At 41.6% G+C, this 6,199-nt stretch overlaps 1 pseudogene; it reads right to left on the reverse strand.

Moving 5' to 3' along the window:
- Positions 1-737: 737 nt before the first annotated feature.
- Positions 738-1,513, reverse strand: Phb1-ps3 (prohibitin 1, pseudogene 3; annotated as a pseudogene).
- Positions 1,514-6,199: the final 4,686 nt, after the last annotated feature.

Below are 6,199 nucleotides of genomic sequence, written 5' to 3' on the forward strand. Positions count from 1 at the left end.
GCCCTCTTTTCTGTGTAGTGTATAGTGTGTGTGTGTGTGTGTGTGTGTGTGCACATGTGCTATATGCATGTCTTTAAGTGTGTGCACACTGTGTGAAAATAGCAGGTAGAGTTTTGATATTATATGTCTTCCTTGATCTCTTTCCATTTTATCTTTGAGACAGAATATCTAGTATTGCTTTAGTAGTTATCTGGACCTGATGCCCAATGAGAAGAATCTGCCCTTTTTCTCAACAGCACTGAAGTTGCAGATGCTTGCTGTTGTGCCTAGCTTTTGTGTAGGGACTGGGTATCAAAACTCCATATACACACTGCTGCACGCCCACTTACAAATGATATGTAATAATTTCTTTAAAAGTGTATTTAAAAATGAACTATTTGCAGGATCACTTGAGGTCATTATTATAAACATCACTTATCACATTGTGATTTTTTGCTTGTTTGTTTCTACAATAGAAACAAACAATTATGCAAACAATTTATGGATTCCAGCTCTATCATTATCATCATCATCATCACCATCATCATCATCATCATCATCAACATCATCATCATCATCATCATCATCATCATCATCATCATCATCATCAAGAAATCTGAAGTGATTTTACTTTTATTTTCTTCACTTTAAGCCAATTATTAAATTTCAAGTGATTTCTGGTGTGGATGAGAAGGAAGGCATCATTCAGAATGATTGAGGCAGTAGCCTGGTTGGCCTGAGAAGGCGAAGCAGAGGCCTCACTGGGGAAGCTGGAGGAGCACCGACTGGCCCGCTGGCATGTAGATGTTTCCAGAGCGGCAGAGCTGGTACACAATGTTCTCAGCAGGTTCCAGCTTTCATGGCTCAATCAGGCCATCACCTGTTGTGGCCAGTGAGTTGGTGATCAGCTCAGCTGCCTTGGAGTCACCCTCAGCAGAAATGATGGCTGCCACCTAATACTGTTCATCCTTTAACACCACAAATTTGGCTGTCTCCGCTTCCTGCCGAGCCACCTATTTGGCTTCTACTGCCTCTGGAAACTCCTTTTCCGAATGTTAGATTTGTCAAGGATATGTCATCAAAGTTGAGCTCAGATGTTGTGGCTCATTCTAGGAGGTCATCATTCACCTGCCTGGAGACCAGCTCTCACTGAGTAGTCAACTCTTCAGCATCAAAGTGAGCCACCACTGACTTGAGGAGCTCCGTGGTGATAGAGGGCAGCACCTGCTCATCATAGTGCTCATCTATGCTGTTGTAGATATGAGGAAGCTGGCTGGGCGATGGCTGCAAGAGGATGCTCTGTGTGATGTTGACATCTTCCAAGTCTTTGCTTCTAGTAATGACTGGTACATTCTATGATTGAGAGTGGCAGCCAAAGATAATTGGTTTCTGTACCTAAGGGATGAGAAAGTGAGTCAGTCAAAGATGACAGTTCTGTGCCCAGCAGCCACATTATATAGTAGAGTTATTCACCATACCTCCTGCAATTGCCAACGCCAGGCTAAATGACGGACTCAAATTGTTTGGCGGTCATGACTCCTGTTGCAGCCACTCATACCTGCTTTCACTCTGACCTACACATGAATCCTCCCTATTCATAGTGTTGGTTATCTCTAGGTTTTCAAACTAGAAGGTCTCACATTTTCCTCCTGTTAATAAGCCTACTCCCCACAAACCCCAACTTGCTAAGATACTTATAATCTGTGGCTTTGAATCAAGGTATATAGCACAAATTTTTAACAAAAAGAAGAAAGTGCAGTTTTTAAAAAATGTTTCATTTGAATAGTTCATCTGTTGTAATGAGAAAATCTCCTATGGAACACAGTGGATGGGTTTTAGTTTATGGATGTTATAGTATCTATCTTGGCAATTCAAGATTATTTTGTTTCCTTCCTTGTTCTATCAGCTGTGTTTAGAGAGAAGTTGCTGGACATTATAGTGGAGGTCTGAAAAGTTAAGGCATGATTAGCTGTTTTTGACACCTAGAACGTCTAAGAATATATACATATACATATGTATATACTTACATATACATAATTAACTTTCCAAAATCATTACTTGCTTCATCAAAAACTAGTGAATTTAGAACTACTTCGTTGCTCTTAGGCAGGTTGTTTTCTCTTTGGATGTTTTTTAGGAAACTTCAGTCACTATGGGCACTTCTTCCCAACTCCTTAGAAATAATTTGTGGAAATTCCTCTACACATTTGAAGTTCTATTTCAGAAACATTAATCCAATTTTGAAAACTGGCCTATTACTAGCATGGATAGTGAACATTATTCACCAGATTTGGAGAAGCATGCTTGGGTGCACTGGGGTGCGCACACGCGCGCGCACACACACACACACACACACACACACACAGAGAGAGAGAGAGAGAGAGAGAGAGAGAGGAGAGAGACAGAGACAGAGACAGAGAGACAGAGAGAGACAGAGAGACAGAGAGAGACACAGAGAGAGAGACACAGAGAGACAGAGACAGAAAGACAGAGAGACAGGGAGACAGAGACAGAAACCGAGACAGAGAGACAGAGAGAGTGAGAGAGACAAACAGAAAGAGAGAGAGATAGAGAAATAAAATTTCTGAACATTTTTGAAGTTGTAAGAACTCTACAGAAACCTATTGTCTAGTAGATCTCTTAGATTCCTGAGGAGGGGCTATGTACAGACATTTTAACCCAACATTTTTGGGACTGTACATTTACTCAATTCTGTCTTTTAATTTGTTTCAAATTGATTAGAACTGTGGAATTGGAAATGTGGAATTGATTGATAGTACTTAGACTTGGATCCTAGTACCAATTCTGCCCTTTCTTAAATGTATAATCTAGAGAAAGTTATTTTTTTCATCCTGAAACTCTTTTCTCATCTGTAATATGGTGATAATGTTTGACCTTAGAACTTCATGAAACTTGTTGAAACTCCTGTCAAAGATAGAAAGCACTTTTTACTATAATGGCTTTTTAAAAATAAGAACATGACAACTTCCTTAGTCATCAGGGAAATGCAAATCAAAACAACCCTGAGATTCCACCTCACTAGAATGGCTAAGATAAAAACCTCAGGTGACAGCAGATGCTGTCGAGGATGTGGAGACAGAGGAACACTCCTCCATTGTTGGTGGGATTGTAAACTGGTACAAGCATTCTGGAAATCAGTCTGGAGTTTTCTTAGAAAATTGGACATAGTGCTACAGGAGGCCCCAGCTGTATCACTCCTGGTCATATACCCAAATGATGCTCCAATATTACAAGGACACATGCTCCACAATGTTCATAGCAGCCTCATTTATAGTAGGCAGAAGCTGGCATCAACCCAGATGTCATTCAACAGAGGAATGAATATAGGAAATGCAGTATATTTACACAATGGAGTAGTATTCAGCTATTAAAACCGTGACTACATGTAATGCATAGGCTAATGGATAGAACTAGAAGATATCATCCTGAGTCAGGTAACCCAGTCACAAAAAACAAACAAACAAAAAAACAATAACAACAACAAAAAGAAACAAACCCACGCATAGTATGCACTCATTGATAAGTGGATGTTAGCCTAAAAGCTCAGAATATCCACGATACAACTCATGAACCATATGAAACTTAACAAACAGGAAGGCCCTTGTGTGAATACTTCAAATGCACTTAGAAGGGGGAACAAAATAATCATGGGAAGCAGTGGGGGGAACCTGGGTGGGAGAGGGGAGGAGGAGGAAAAAAGATGTCCAGGACCAGGTATGGGAAGAGACAGGAGAGAATTCCAGAGGGCCAGGGGTTGGGGAACTTGGGAAAGCACCAGAAAGTCCCAAACACCAGGGATGCCAGGGATGTGAGAGGCTCTCGGGACCAATGGAGATGACTTTCACTGAAATACCCAACAGCAGGGAGCTAGAACCTAAAGAGACCACCTCTAGTTGATAGACATAGATGGGGCCACCCACCCTACTCAAACTTTTTATTCCAGAATTGGCCCTGTCTAAAGGAAATGCAGGGTCAAAATGGAGCAGGGACTGAAGGAAAGGCTATCTAGAGACCACTCCACTGTGCAATCCATTCTATTTGCAAATACCAAACCCTAACACCATTGCTGATCCTAAGATGGCTTGCAGACAGGAGCCTGGTATGGCTGTCCTCTGAGAGGCTCTGCGAACACCTGACCAATACAGATGTGGATACTTGCAGCCAACCTTTGGACTGATCCCAGGGACCCCAATAGAAGAGTCAGAAGAAAGACTGAAGGAGATTCCAACCTCATAGAAAGAACAAGAGTATCAACTAACCAGACATCTCATAGCTCCTGGGGACTAAATCACCAACCTAAGAGTATCCATGGATGCGTCCTTGGCTCCTGCTACATATGTAGCAGAGGATTGCCTCATCTGGCATCATGAGAGGGAAGCCTTCTGTGGAGGATTGATGCCTCAGAGAAGGGGGATGCTAAAGGGTTGAGGCAAGAGTGGTTGGGTGGGAGAGCACCCTCTCAGAGGTAAAGGGGTGGGAGTGGATTCATGGAGCAGAGAGCAGGAAGGGAGATGAGATTTAACATGTAAAAAATAAAATGATTAATAAATAATAAATAAGGACATAAGGAACATGTTGTTACAAATTCAAAAAGTCAGTTAGATGGCTTAGCAGAGAATAGCATTGTTGTTTTTTCCAAACCTGGCGATTTGAAATGCAAAAAGAGAACCAATTCCTAAAAGTTGTTCTCTGTCCTTCCACATGCATGTAGCCATGACACTTGCCCAATTACACACACACACACACACACACACACACACACACACACACACACACACACAATCTTTAAAAGGAAATGTAATCAATGAAAGAAAATAGAATATACTCCTCATTGCCAGACAACAAAGAGAACATTGGTGATTACTTTAAACTACTTATTAATATCCCAAAACATAAACATTTGACAGCACTGACAGTGACAAAGCACTGTTTCTTTGAAGAGAACTGATCATTTTCTAGAAACTGTGTCACCAATTCCCTAGTTTCCATCTTCTAGCAGGCAGAATTAGCTAAAGATCTCTGATAAAATGAAATACCAAATATTGACCCACCTTGATGATAATGGGCTAAAACTCTGAACCTGAAAGCCAGCTTCAGTCAAACATTTTTTGTAAGAGTTTCCTTGGTCATAGTGTCTTGTCATAACAATTATACCCTACCTTTGATGGTTTGTATATGTTCAGCTCAGAGAGTGATGCTATTAGAAGGTGTGGCCCTGATGGAGTAGGTGTGGCCTTGTTGGAGTGTGCCACTGTGGGTGTGGCCTTTAAGACCCTTTTCCTAGATGTCTAGAGGTCAGTATTCTGCTAGCAGCCTTCAGATGAAGATGTAGAACTCTCAGCTCTGCCTGAACTGGGTCTGTCTAGACACGCCATGCTCTTGCCTTTTTGATAATGGACTGAACCTCTGAACCTGTAAGCCAGCCTCAATTAAATATTGTCCTCCTAAGAGTTGCCTTGGTCATGGGGTCTGTTCCTGGCAGTAAAACCCTATCTAAAACATTAACCTAAGATAGAAGTTGTTACCAGGCACTGGAGTATTGCTGTGACAGGCCTGACCATCTATTTTTTGGAAGAATGCGGATTTTGGGACTTTGGATGTTGGAAGCAGTGGAATGGTTTAAAAATGGTCTTAACGGACCATGGAAGATATTGGTGCTGAGAGTTCTATATCTTGTTCCAACTGCAGAGAGGAGAAGACTCTTCCAGGCAGGTAGGTGAAGGGTCTCAAAACCAACCCCTACAGTGACACACTTCCCCCACCAAGGACACAACTACTACATCAAGAACACACTGAATGGCCTTGTTGCCAATGGTGTTACAAAATATGCCAAGACTATTTAAACCATCGCATTGCAAAACATTTTATAATCCATCAAGTCAATTTCCGCTATTCATAAACTGATAATTATATAGCCACACACTGGAACAGGGTAGACCTACAATGGGGCTACAGCCTTTAAGAAAACCAACTCTTTCTCTTTTTATTCTAAAGGCCATCATCCATAGGTAGTTCTTCACCAGTGACTGGGCTAACGAGCCAGAAGGCTCCCAACTAGACTTGACTGGGTTGATTTTGCGACCTCATAACTGCAGGCTCTTGTCAATCCAAAAGTCACTGTTTCATTCTGTCCCTCCATGATTACTGCTTCTTTCTACTTATATTCCACATTGGTCCCTGCTCCATGGCAAGAAGAAGT

This window comes from Rattus norvegicus, chromosome X (assembly GCF_021556685.1).
Source record: "Rattus norvegicus strain SHRSP/BbbUtx chromosome X, alternate assembly SHRSP_T2T, whole genome shotgun sequence".
Lineage (NCBI taxonomy): Eukaryota > Metazoa > Chordata > Mammalia > Rodentia > Muridae > Rattus > Rattus norvegicus.